The 14,906-nt window shown below is 30.3% G+C and overlaps 1 protein-coding gene across 1 annotated transcript in view; it reads right to left on the bottom strand.

The window, feature by feature from the left end:
- Window positions 1–11,327, bottom strand: part of ko (knockout) — a 42,972-nt gene extending 31,645 nt beyond the window's left edge. The window contains exon 1 of the mRNA XM_015980028.2: window positions 10,929–11,327. The gene's annotated coding sequence lies outside the window, so the exon portion shown is untranslated. The remainder of the gene's footprint in view (window positions 1–10,928) is intronic.
- Window positions 11,328–14,906: the final 3,579 nt, after the last annotated feature.

The following is a 14,906-nucleotide window of genomic DNA, read 5'->3' as shown; positions in this document are numbered from 1 at the left end:
TCAAAGATATTTTTTTATGTATGTACGTGTTGGAATTTTATTTAAAACCAACTTTACTTTCGTTAAATTAAACTGTATTTTTTTAGTAAATAAATTTTATTTAGCTGCGCCTTAGGAAATTTAAAAAAATAATTAAGATTTTTCTCTCGTTCGTAAAATGTATTGTTAGTCTAATTGTCTTTAAATAGTCTTTAAAACATTCTTTTTTATTAAACTTTTATTACATTATGTAAATGTATATCAGAAATAACAAAAACTTATGTATTGTACATTCTTTTTATTTTTCTTCTTCTTTTCTGTTCTTTTTTTTGTATTTGGTTCAGATATAAATTTGAACCCAACTCTAAATTTAAACACTACTGAATTTTTCGTTTCCAAAAACAGTGAGCTGAATTAAATATTTTGTGGGTTCAGGACGATGTAGTATTTTTGAGACTAATCTTTTGATCAAAAAATCCAGTATAATTTTATTAATGACAAACGCTGATTTTTGTGTAATAACTAATTTTTGAGATACAAAATAAAATATCATTTTAGCAGACTCACCTTGTGCTCGGTTTACAATTATTATTATTATTTTTATTAATATTAATAGTAGAACAACTGCAAATGTCTAAGAATTTTTCTTATCTGTTTCAGAGCTTTTCAAAGCACTTTTTTTACCTGAAAACCGTTACCATCCATTTAATTATACAATTTTTTCGATTCTTTGTATAGGTACGTGCTGGAATTTTATTTACAACCAATTTTATTGTTGTTAAATTAAACTGGAATTTTATAGTAAATAGACTGTTTTTAAGAGGACGTAATTTGAAAAATTTATTTATTTATGTGATGTGTTGATGGCTTTGTTGTTTTGTCTTTAAAACATTCGTTTTTTTAAACTTTCTTTTTTTTTGACAACTGCTCTGTCTTTGGTTCAGGTATAAATTTGAACCCAACACTAAATTTAAACACTACTGATTTTTTTGTACTAAGAATGCTAAAAATATAACATTTTTGAGACAAATCTTTTGATAAAAGAAAACCAGTTTTAATTCGTTGAAAAATGTTGTATTTCGTTTCAAAGTGTGATTAAAAGATTTCGTTTACAACAGTTTTGTCTCACTGTTATTACAATTTTATAAACTGACTTGAATTACTAAAAAGCCCCACAAAAATTGTAAAAAATAATAATGAATTACAACGTGTGTCCCCATTTTTTCGTTGGGTAATTTGTGTTTTTATGCACTTGTTTACAATTATTTATTGATTTGTGTGCTGAACTTTACTCCTCCATTGGCGTCAAGTGCAAACTCCGCTTGGAAATTCCTCGTTTTTTCGCAAATTTCGACCTTTTGCCTGGTATTTATCACCCGTCCCATCTGCAAACCTTGCTTTGCCATATCTCTCCCATCGAGAATGTCACCGCAGTCCTTCAAAACTGAAAGTGTTTGTCAAATCTAGGCCGCTTCAAAAACCACACAAACATCACAAATTCGTGCAGCGACCGCGCCTTTGTCCACGAAATGAATGATTTTGTGGTGCGCGCTTTTAATCGTCGCTTTGTTTTTCTCATAGGACTTATTCCGAACGGCAATTACTCTGTATACGGAGAGAAATCTCGCGGTGTGACCTATGACTTTCTTATAAGATTTCTAAGAGCATGCTATCTTGCTGTAATGACTCTCATTGTTTCGTTGTTTAATATTAATTTTTGTGGATCATCAGCGCACGAGTTTTCAGGCGGAAAATCTGGAGCGGGATTCTTACGCAATTTGCGATGATTTTGATTAAAAACTGACCTAGAGCAACACAATGCGTATTGTTTCGAAGATCTGGATTAATTTTTTGCGGTGAGAAACTAGCCGGTTGACACACTCAGCACCTTTCCCCGGTGTCACTTTTTCCGCCTTATTTCCGCGTTTTGCGCAAATAAATTCAAACAGGATGAGATGGATGAAAACGTGGAGAACGGCGGCTGGCTTTTTCGTACGTATGGAAAGTTAGTTACATCTGCTGTTTTATGACAAATAAGGGAATTTCTTATTTATTTAATTAGAAGTAAACGAGAGAAAAAATGATGGGAATGAGAAATTGTTGTGGCGTAGGTTGTGATTTCAAATGTGCGCGTTTAGACCCAAGCTGTTATCAGCATGCATGATCACTGCTATTACATTTCAGTCGACGACTTTGTTTTTTCATTTTATTTAGAGCTTTTACCTTTTACTCGACGATTCTCACAGTTTAACCAACTAATAACACGACCAAATAAATCAGGTTTATTGAGAGAAATTCCTTTAATTTAACACATCCAACCAAATTTTAATTTCAAGTGGTGACATTTGATACCAGCTAGGAAATTTTTGGAGATTTTCACCGAAAGAAAGCAAACCCGTTCGAAACGGTACAAAGTTGACATTCTGGTAGCAATTAAAACACAAGTATAGTAATTAGTAGTGCAAAAATAATTTTTAACTTTATTTATAGTAGGTACACATTATAACTTCGCATATTTTTCGAATACTAAAAGGTAAGTCTGCTTATAGTATTTTTTTAGTGCATGTACCTAAAAAACTAATAATTACACAGAATTCAGCGTTTGCTTTATGTATTCATTTACGCGTGAATTTTAATAGAAATGCTCTATAATTTCTGGCAAATTAATTAATTATTAATTAATTAATACTTATTATGTCGCTGCAAAAAGTTATTCTCTTATGTCATTTTACAACAAGTAATACATAATACTATTAATCATTATTGGTTTGTGCAAAAAATATTAATTAAATAATAATAAAAAATTCCAATAAACGTAGTTTAGGAACTAGCAATAATTTTATTAATAATTATTTGCTCAACACAAAATAATAAATAAGCTTCGTTGTTTTAAAATATAATAATATTTCGATTATTTCATATTTCCATATTTTTAATGTTATTGCTTTTAATATTTTCTATCAATTAATCTTAATTATAATAATTATTAATTATAATATGGTATAAAAATTCTGAAAAAACTTATATCTATAGAGAAATAAATAACGCTTTTAATAGCAAAGGCTAATTATTAGTTGATTATTATTATTTATTGGAGGTGAGTCTGCTAAGACTATAATAATATTATTATATCTCAAAAAATAAAAATTTTTCAAAACTCAGCGTCTACTACCAAGTACTTAATATTTTTCTTGATGCATATGATTTTTTTTCTGAATTTGTCAGAAATTAAAATTAAGTACTTAATGAATTAATTAATTAAATACTATTAAATCACTGCAAAAATATTATTTCTTAAGTCATTTTAAATGCTCAAATGACGTTTTGCTAAAAACGTACCACAAAAAAATTTAATTAAGTAAAAATTTAAAATCTTAAAATTCAAATACTAAACGTAATTTTTGACCTATCAGTAATTTTTTAAAAAATCCTTTGTTTAAAACAAAATAATAATAGGCATCGTTGTTTTAAAATAACTTCAAAAATCATAATATTTCGAATTATTAATAGGTACTCCCATGTATTTTTTTTGTTGGTAAAATTTTAAATCTTCTTTTTAATATCTGAATCTTAGATTATAACATTATTTGAAACACGTTTCCAATAGCAACGTGTTTTCACTATTTAAAACATGCTTCCCATAGCAACGTGTTATAAATTAATGTTTTCACTATTTTAAAACACGCGTCCCATAGCAACGTGTTTTAAATTAAAATGTTCCAACAAAAAAAATTGAATAACACTTATGCGAAAACTCTTTAAGTTCTTGGGTGTCTAGGTGTGCACGATAGCCCTCGAACTTTATGTTTGTGTTTCGCACACGTATTATTAATAACTATTTTTCTATTCTTGTGTTTTAAGCACGTTTAAGTCAAGGTTTAACGGCAACAACTTTAGCTTTGTTTTAAAAAAAAATAGTCTGATAAATAACAAAATATTGTCGAAAAACGACTATTAGTCTTCATTTTTTCTCGAAAAATTTCACTAAAACTGAAATTTTTTGTAATTTTGGAAAAATCTTACCAAAACACAATTACTTTAAAAATTAGGTATAAGTACCTACATTACCTACATTATACAGGGTGTTGTCTCTCGAGTAAGTTCAAATAGTTTAACCAAAGAAATTAAGCAAAAAAATTAATCCATAGGTAATATATTTTTTCTAACAGCGTTTCTTAAGCACTTCTATAGCAGATGTTAAAATATGTCTTTACGAACTCTTTTTAGTAGATAAAATAGCACTTTAACTGCAAAGATAGATAAAATGTTTAAAATTTATTTTAAAATTTATTTATTTTATTCCAACATATATAAATTTTTTATTTTTTATCTAAAACTAATTCTGTTACAAAATGTATTATAGAGAGTGATTCAAAAGTATAGGACACACTCGTATGATGATAAAAGCAGACGTTCAGTTAAGTATAAAAAGTAGAAAAATGAAGTCAAATTTTTTTCAAGAACCATAATTTTGATTTTTAATACATATTTTTTAATTTATTTTTCTCAACAAGCTTCTTGCACTTTAATTGGTGAATTTTTTTAACAGTTATTTATTTAATATTGCAAGAGCTGTCGTTTGTGCTAACTAAAGTCCAAAAAAATTTCAATCTGAAATGCAAAGAATTTAACAGAAAAATAAAGAGGTGTATCTCTCGAAAAGGCTCAAACATTTTTTATATCATACGAACTTTAATTTAGTTTGTTCTTTATCACCACCCTAGAGGTTGTCAGGCACTTTGAAATCACCCTATATCAATAATCTCTTTATCGTTGTTGTATAATAAGTAACTATTGATTAATTAATATTACTTATAATAATATTAAAAAAATTATGAAAAAAATTAAGTTTTTGAGATACAACAGAACTACTTTTAGAAGACTTAACTTTGCTTAAAGAATGTTTCTCTATTTTTTTTCTGGTGACAATTTTGTTTTCAATCATCCTTTTATTCTATGGACTAGTTTAGATACAGTTTTTTTTTGCTTTTTTCCCATGTCTTGATTACTTAAAATGAACTTTAAATAACAAATATTTAACGCAGATTTTTCAAAAATGTAAACACAAGAAGTATTTTTGTTCTAAAAAGACAATTTATTTTTATCTTAATCCTCTGTGGAAAACTTTGTTATTCGGCGAGTTTTGCGACGTGAACCCGTTTCGAAAACTGTACAAAGTTGATATTCTTGTAATAATTAATACCGTGTGTGTGGAAACACATAACAGTAAACCTCCCAAAAACAATTTCTTCGAGTCGTAGTGATTTTTTATAGCCACTTAACACATTGTACTTTTGAAAAAATTTAATTGCTTTCAGTGGCTCCGATTTACGTCCTCGTTGATGATGTGAATTAGTTCACCATAACCACTCATTGTTCGACTTATTGACAATTATTCCCATATCGTAAAAATTTTTATTGTGCTAATCTAATCCGGAACTCTATTTTTAACACATTTACACACATCGAGGTTAAATTGTCAGTCCTTGACTATTGAAAAAACTACTCATTGTCAAATTTAATAAATTGCAAAATAATGGCCCCTTTACGACCGTTTTACGGCAAAGGCAGAGTTCATTGATTTATTTACGACAGAAAGGCCTCACTTGGCACATCCTGATCAATTCGGGTCCGTTAGGAAATCGAGCGACCTTCCATTTTTGCATTACTTTAATTTATTAATAGAAATTCCGCGGATTACTCACTGGAATAATAAAAATGGCGGCGTTAGGTAACACCTTACTGAAAAAACGTGTCGTTAAGGTCGCTTCGCACTATACATATTTATGAGTCTATCAAACGGAATTACGGCGGTACTGAGACTTTTCCAATTAACTGGACTCCCTTCATTAGTATTAATTGGCTCGGAAGTGGTACAATATCGTTATTTTTGTGAGAACCAAGCGCCAATTAATTGATGTCACGCAAAAATCGTCCAGAGGCGACGAGAGTTGAGAGAAATCGGTGGTTGTATGGGAATAGTAGGCGTGGGGCTTGCAACTACTACCGTTGCTCGCCCGGCGTACTATAAATGGCACCCTGATATCCGGAAAAGTCCGGGGACCGTTATTACCATTTCCGGTGGAAGAGCGATCAAGTGATGACCTCTTGAACCGTCGGCCAAATTAAAATCGAATTAGGTTGATTTTGTGAGAAAAAAGCAACGATTTCGGATTGTTAATGAAACGAAATGTAAATAAGTGAGGTCGACGGCCTACTCTTCTTACCTCTGCATTGCCATTCTGCTGGATATATCGTAACAAGGCACAATCATCGAACGATTGGTTAGAGTCACACTCGATTTTGTGCATTTTTCGCCCGATCTCGATCGAGACTGAACAAGAGATCTCCCCCAGACACACGTGACGAAAATTGGAAAGGAAAATAAAATCACCCTCGAGACGAGATCGATGGATGGCTCCCGAGCGTCTGCTCTTAGAAGGCTTGAGGGTGTTGTTTTTCGTGAAAAACTATAGTGCAGGTGCGATTTTGGTGCAAGTTCATGTATGTGGAAGCTTCATTTACATTTTCTTTATGTAATGTATTCAACAGCTGAATGTTTTGACTTTCATTAGCAATTTGCGTTTAGTCGACCTTCAAGTTTTGAATTTTAAGTTTGTTGCATATAAGGAGACGGTATTTTTAATACAGGAAGAGTTTGAGTGGGCACGACTGCATCATCTTCCGCCTAATTTGGACCGGGGAACATTTAATGCGTTTTTATTAATAGTTTAATCAGTTGCAGGACTGACACTTCAAGAGGATAATTTAGAATTTTTCTAATCTATTTCAGACCTAGACGCCATTTTTTGTGTTTAAAAACCGTTAACTCTCGTCTTTGATTCTTATTCCATACCAACTCTAAGGCCCGGTTTACAGAAAGCGAAATTAAAATTTAATTCCGAATTAACTAATCGCGAATTAAATTCTTATTGCGATTAAGTCGTTCTGTAAACCGGCTCTAAATATTTTGAACGGTGTAAACCGGCCCTAAATATTTTGAACAGTTTTTTTTAAAGTCAAAGAAAATGTTACGATTTTCTGGCTTTTTACTACATCTTTACAAATAGAGGGACTGCAACTTTTTATTATTTCATTGAAAAGTGTTTTTAATTTAATTTCTGTTTTAAACCATTTTCTTTTTATTTTATTCGACAAGACCCTAAACAGATATAAACTTTTGTTAAATTAATTATTTTCTAGAACTTATGTCACATTTTTATAATCATGTTTTAATTAGGAGGACTATAAGTTAATCAAAATAATAATTAAAAATTCTTCTTAAATTAATTCCTTGTTTTTGAGATTGATTGTTCCTTAATAAGTTTTGATTTTCTATGATTTTAGTTTTTTTTTAATAATACCCCTTGTATTTTTTAACACCATTCGATAGAATTTGATAATAACACTAGTTTTCATGATTTATATTGCTTAACTAAAAATCATCATTTCTTATCGATTATGAGGCACTAAGTTAAAAAAAATAAAAAATAGAAAAAGTCTATCGCGTCAGATTTAAGAAATACATACAGTTAATTAAAAAGCAAGAATAATTCTTAAATACGTAAACAACAAATTAAAAATAAGTGGTTTTACATTGCTTTTTGTACTTTTTTGGGTCAGTTTCCCTTATAATAGTCCAACAGTGATCTCCTAACATGTTTTAGTCACAGAACCCTTTGTGCTAATCTTCTAAAACTTTCATATCTTTTTGAAAACGCTCGCCTAGATCATCAGTTCATCACACATTCTGTCTAGGTTTTTCGGAAAAAATCTAAATTTAAATGTGAATCAAGAAAATGTTTTTTAAGAGACTCCTTTACGCCCTTTTGGTGATAATTATATAATAATTCAGCCTGATTAGTTATGGAAAAACCAAAATACAGTATACTATTTTTAGTGCATCTGGGAGAGGTCTTTCTTTATTTGCAAATATAAATTGTCCATCAATGTAATAAAAACGATAAGAAGCTAATTTTCATCCTCTGTTAGACGGGTTCTATCATGTGGCAGCATTTTTTCTGATACCTTAAAACAATTAACCTTGAATGAGAGGGATTCATGCAGGTAAGAGAGAAAATAATCCTTCGTAGCAAAAAAAAACTGGGGCATAATAAAAAAAGGTACCTTCATTTTTGGGTTGCTAGAGGGTAAACATAAAAATAATAATTTGATTAGAGTCGGTTTCGTAAATGAAATAAAGGTACTTTATTTTAAGCTTTTAATAAACCGGTCCTTAATTTAATGCTTTAAATTTGATTACGAAACTGACCCTTAAACATATATATGTGTCCGTTTTTCGAGCTTCACCATGGGATCTCAGTTATTTTAAAAGATACGAGGTTGGTTAAATTAGGGCAACAAAGTTGCGCATTTTCATGCTGAACAATTAGTGCTTTGGAAAAAACTCCAAAAATTTTGTTTAACAGACTAAATTTTTACAGTGCCATTAAGTATGCGAGCAGAATTTTTATAACTTTGTCTTTTAAAAAATGCTTTTTTCTCCATTTTGATCGGCATTTAAGATTCAATTACATCCTGTGATACATCGTTGTAATCAGAAATAAAAAGACTTTTCAAAAATACAAGTATCAAATATGGCGTTCATAAGAAAAAGAACGCCTTGGAAAATGAGATGACAGATTTAGATTTCTTGTAAAAAAGTGCCTGAAGAAAGTCCTAGTTAAAAACGTTTAGTTCTTTTAGTTTTCGTTTGAAAAAATAAAAATGAAAATTACAATTTTCCATTTTTTCCGTATAATTCAAAAACTAAACATAATATATCAAATTTTCTTTCGGATAATTGTTCAGCATAAAAATATGCAACTTTGCCCCAAATTAACCGACTTCGTATCTCTCATAATAATAACTGAGATCCCCATGGTGAAGCTCGAAAAACGGACACCCTGTATAAAAAACATATTATTTCCAACCTAGAATAATTTACATACTTCTAATTTTAAGTGAGTGTCATAATCATAATATGAGAAAGTAACAATAAACATAAGCAGAAAAAAAATTGGATAAGTTATTTTAGATTAAAAAATATACAACAACGAAAATAGTTATTTTTATTAGAAACTTCTATTTACTAAAAAAAAAAAATACTATTTTTGACACTGTGTAGATTAAAATCATTCAAACTTCTGTTGATTCGAAGAACTAAACATCTTTGAATCAAATTTCAACTGACTGACAATTTTTTTGACACTTTGAAGTAAAATGAAATTATCTAAAAAGGTAACAAAATTTTTTTTAACGTTACTAACTCACAATTTTTAATTATTAATTATTGTTGTTACACTATCCTAAAGTGTAGAGTGAGATACATATTTAAAATTAGGAATTAAATGTTCATCAAATGGTACAAAAAGATATACAAGGTGTCATTTTGAAAAAAAAAGTGTTCACTCACCGTTTTGACATAATTATGTCATCGTCATCGTAAAGATAAATTGATGATTTTATCCAATAGATTTTGCCATTTCTTTTAGGAATATCTATAGTTTGTTATACTTTCTTTTACATAAAAAAGTTATAAAGAAACGAATAACATAGTGAAACATATCTCAAAAATTAATAATCACACGGAATATTAGAAGTAAAAGTGATTCTGGTGGCGAAGTTGATTGTTTATTTTGTCGAACATAGTGAACTACATAAACTTACTTTTTCTCCGAATAAAATACATAAGTAATATTTTATCAGCAAGCGTAACTGTGCAGATAAATTAATAAAGAACAAGAAAGACTTTTTAAATACATTGCTACTGTCTTTGCCACAAGAAACAAGAAACATTTTACAAAAAATTGTCAATCATCAAAATCACAGTCCTACATTATTTTCCTGTAATAGTAAGCGATCGCTACTTATTCCTTTTAGTGTGAGATATATTGGAAAAAATTGTAAATTTGAAAAAGAAAAAATGCTCTACCACAAAAGTAGAACTTTTACCTGTGACGAACAGTCATAAAAGTTGACACTTTTGTGACTCTTGTGAAGAATTGTGGATTATGTTATTAGAAGTAAAAGTGGTACTTTATGAGGTAAAGTTGACCATTTCTTTTGCTTTTACGTGTGACCTGTGACAATCAGTCATAAGTGGTTCTTTTAAGAATTATTATTATTATTTCTTATGTCATGTCACTCGAATGTTGTTTTTGTGCAAAAAATCCGTAAAAAAATTCGCTAGCCCCGAAAAATCTTCAAACCACTTATTATTTTAGAGTGTTCTCACCTTTCGTCCAGTGAGCTAATCCTCGTTGAATTACAAAAAGTGTCGTTGTTTTGAAACGCCTTGCATCTCCTTCAAATATTTAAACACTCTAATTACCACAGCCCCCACTAGTAATTTCTTAATTGTTTTATCTTTCGCAAGGCATTGTGTAAATTGTGTACCAGTGACCCCACGTGGGCAAAAATCGATTAATCTCGTTTGGGTCTTGAAAAACTCGTTTTAAAACAAAACCTACTATAATAATATTGTCCAAGAGAGGAAACGGTGCCAGAACGCTGTAACCGGAAATGTATCAATGCAGACAAACTCCTTCCCAGGTCTATTTTCGAGCTTTTGTTCTGTCGGCGAGAGAAAATGACAAATTTTGAGCCTGGCGTGGGTATTGCTAAACCAGAAAAACGACCTGCATTATGCAAAAAGTCCTAGCCGAGTGGGCAGGATTATTTTCACCACCTGTTGGTAGATACAGTTGGGATTTTTCAAGCGCAGCGTTTGAATTTTGTCCTTTTATGTATGAAATGAATCACTTATTATTAGTGTGTCAATGTTGGAAGGAAGGTCTCGGACCATCTGTATAATTAACCCGCGTGCATGTATTCCAGTAAAAAACAATACAGTGTTATTCCTGATCGTGGAAGTGCCTCACAGGCGTTGATCCACTTCGGTAAATATTTGAGAGACGTGCTCGCAGGTCTAAAACTACGTGACTTACCGAACTAGCAATCATTTTAGCAATCGATCACTTGAACCCAAACACTGCAAACAGATCTAGCACAGAGTTGTACACCTGTTACATCCTTGAAAGTAGAACCAAGACTAAAGAAATCGGTGTGGTAGTCGCGGAGACTTGCGTAGCCAGCGCTCATTGGAATCTGTATAATTTTTGAGAGAATGCTATGCAGCAGGTAACCGGTTTGGCTATTTGTTGCTCCGGTGGTTGTTGAATGGGAGGTTTTTTGGGCAACTTTTGGACATGATGCAGCCTCGTTTAGGCCTATTATGGGCAACGAGCACTAACCTTGCATGACACCGGTTATCATTTTGCGATTTTTACGCACCGCACCGCGTCAATGACCTTTCGACGAAGGCGATGGGTGACCTATGAGGAAAAAGGGGATGATGAAAGTGATAGCTAAAGAGCAGTTCCTGGGTTGGGACCACAGATGCCATCCAACAATGGATGAGGTCGTGGGTGAAAGAAATCAACTCGACTAATTCGATAGATTTGTATCAAGATTGACAGATTTTCGAAAGTTTTCAAATAGATAAATGGGCGCTTTTAACTCCAATTTGACACAATTAAATGATAAATTGATGGTTTAACATTCGATAAATTTTGAACTGAGGCATTTTTATTGCCTCTTTAAATTGTTACATGCCAAAAATTTCTCTTCCAGCTATATAAGCTCCGGAGGATAAATTAAAAAATCGTTTTTTTTTCTTTCTTGTAAAAGGTACAAATTTTGATTTTTGTGTATGTGATTGTTTCTTAGATAATTTTTGATGAATTCAAAATGTGCCTCAGTTGCGGTTTATACGAATTTATTTTTAGTTCAATTTTAAATTCAATACCAGGAAAACTTTTAAGGAGAAATTTTAAATTTTGAGTAGGTTTATTGTTTCTTTCTGAAGCTGGGAAATTTTCTGTTTCCAAAACTGTAAGTTAGTGCTGATATTATCATGAATTAAATATAACGCAATAAATTTGATTATTTCCAATTAGGGATCCTGCATGGGTTTTTGAGTTCTGTTCAGATTAGAAATTTTAGTGTTTCTACTAATCTTGATTATTGAAAAATGAAGTATAGTGTTTCAATATCTTTATGAGTTGTTAAAAATAATCATCTATTCAAGTGCAGTGGCTGAGATTTAAATTGTTAAATTGTAAATTGAATAAACATCTTAAATTGAACAAATACAATCATTATTATCCCCTCTTCATTTTAATTAATCTTCTTCCGAAATAATATTTAAGAAATGTAATTAGTACATTAAAATTCTGAAACTGTTATATACAGGCTGTTTCACATAACGTTACGAAGCTTGCGCCTAATGTTCGCACCCAAATATACAAAAGTCACACAACACTAGATAAAAAAAATTACGTATTTCATTATTTAATTTTTGGAAACCTATGGCAGTAATTGTCAGACTAATGACTGTTTTATTGATAGTCATAAATTTATGTTTTTCTCAAACAATTATCATGTGTTCTATCAAGAGACGGCGTGGATATGATTCTAAACTATCACTAACTAACTAAAAACGTTGCAGTTTTTTGAAGGGGTGAACAAACTAGAGATGACTATTCAATTTTTCAAAATTTGTAATCAAGTTTCTATGTATTATTGGTGGCATTTTACAGGCGCAGGCCTCGTAAAATTACGTAATACACCCTGTACCCTATGTATCTAACATAATTATTTAAAACTATACTATACCGGGTTATTTTTTAGGGCCTACATTAGAAACTTTTTAACTTCCAATATGTCTATGAAATTTTAAATACAATCTAAATCGACCATTCTAAATTAAACTAAAAAATTTCTGAACTTTTGAAACTACGATGAATTTTGGAATTTTTGAATGAAAATTGTGGATAAATCAAACATTTCTTTTAATTGAGAGTACAATTTTACCGTATTTTTCGAGAGTTTACACAACTACAAAGAAAAAATTCAGAAAAATTTCATTTTTTGCAATTATTTCAGAAACTGTAAGAGATCGACAAAGATGTTGCTAAAAGTCTCCATAAAAATTGATGTTTTTTATTGCCATTGAAAAAATAGGGGCATTCCATTTGAAAGAACTATTAGAATATTTTGAACGAATCTCTGCAAAAGAAAATTAAAAAATTTGCATTCGTTAAAAACTATGACCGAATCTATCTGCTAACAACTAGGGTATATTTTACTCAGTTTAAAAAAGCGAATTAAAAAATGAAATAAAAATAGCTGGGACTTCAATCATTTCGAAACTAATTTTGTTATACAAAATTTTAAAGTTCTATTAGCTGTTTCCTAACTATAGAAATGCCAACATCGCATTTTCTCTAAAAGTTAGTTGTTATAAATTATTCATGCACTTCAAAAAATTAATAGTTAATAAAATTTATAATTTCAATGAAAGATGTAATCACTAAAATAATTCGGTAAAATTCGACGTTGGCATTTATATAGTTTTTAAACATTTAATAGCTATGTTACAAGTTAAAATGTTTGTAATGTTTGCTCTAAAAAAATCAGCCTGTGTAGGTATACTTACGTATGTTTTCAGAGTTTTTCAGGAGGTAATCTTTGCCGCACATTTCCTCAAAATTTCTTCTGATTTTTTCATAATTGTCTCATGATTTCCATTGATTTCCAAAACTTTGTAAAAAAAATATTTTGCGGTTTACCCGGGTTTAACCCTCGGAGGTTTTCTGAGAAAAATTATCTGATTAAAACATAAAATTCTTTAATAATTTTTTTAACAAAAAAACAACTAGAAAACTTCCAATGCAGAAGAGCAATTTTAGCGTAAAAAAATCATAACTAACGAACTAATACCAAAAAAGGGAATAATGATTCCTTAATTAATTCAATATTCTAAACAGAATTCTAGAAATACTTATTTAAATGGCCAGAAAAAATATTGCTAATTTTCATCCATATTCCCGTAAATCAAGTTCGAGCAATTCTTTAAGTGGAAATTATAATAGGTACCGTTTTCATAAAGAATTTTTAACTCTTTTAAGTCTATACATGTTCCCTATGTATTTTATGACTGTTTCCTTATATTTTCACTATAACTAGCTTTATACTATTATGATTAACTTTTTATTATTTGGATAAATGTTATAATTAGAATCTCTCGCAGTGCAAAAATGTCATTTGGTCCATTTTTGTGATTTTTTTACATTTTTGGTTCTTCCTCGGGTTCCTCACTCTATGCCAGTTTTTTGTTGTTGAAATTTTCGTTTGCAGGGGTTTATTAAAAAAAATACAGCTTTCGAACTATTTGCGATAAACATTTTTTTACGATTGAGCTATGCTATTAATTAATACAAATGTTTAATTGTATACTATTTTCATTGTTTAAAGTTCATAAGTAGGTATACTTATACTTGTTACTAGGTAAGTAATATTTCTTTATTGCTTGTTTCTTATTTGAAAACAATGAATTAGCTAATGAATAAATAAAACGTTAAAGTTTGACAATTAGTAACCAAGAAGGTCAGGTCAGATCAGGTCAGGTCAGGTCTGTCTGTAAACCTTGTAGATTTCAAGGCCTACGTCATGTCAAATTAAGATGTCAAACCTGTCTTTCGTGATTATTTAGAAATTTATTAGTCATCAAACTTTATGTTTTTTCGATTGTCGTTTAAAAAAGTAGGGTCACCGTCATATCATTTGAAAAAATAACTTACTCACAGCCTATTTTTATCACCATTTTTGAAAAATCATACTAGCCTTTGAAGTTGACAGTTGACAATCTTGGAGAGTTCAAAAGACTCCCTAAACCTTCTGGTATCAAACTTAAAAAAATATTTGCTTATAACACAAACTTCCAACACCTGTGATTTTTTTAAAGAATCTCTTTAAATGAAAATGTCAAAAAATTTGCAAATTTGGGTAAAAGCAATTTTAGTTTTTTCTCAAAATTGTTTAAGTCGTGGGGTGGGGATGTGGGGTGAAATAAAGCGCTCGTC

The sequence above is a fragment of the Tribolium castaneum genome, chromosome 5, assembly GCF_031307605.1.
Source record: "Tribolium castaneum strain GA2 chromosome 5, icTriCast1.1, whole genome shotgun sequence".
Lineage (NCBI taxonomy): Eukaryota > Metazoa > Arthropoda > Insecta > Coleoptera > Tenebrionidae > Tribolium > Tribolium castaneum.
This window is presented reverse-complemented; position numbering and strand designations above follow the sequence as displayed.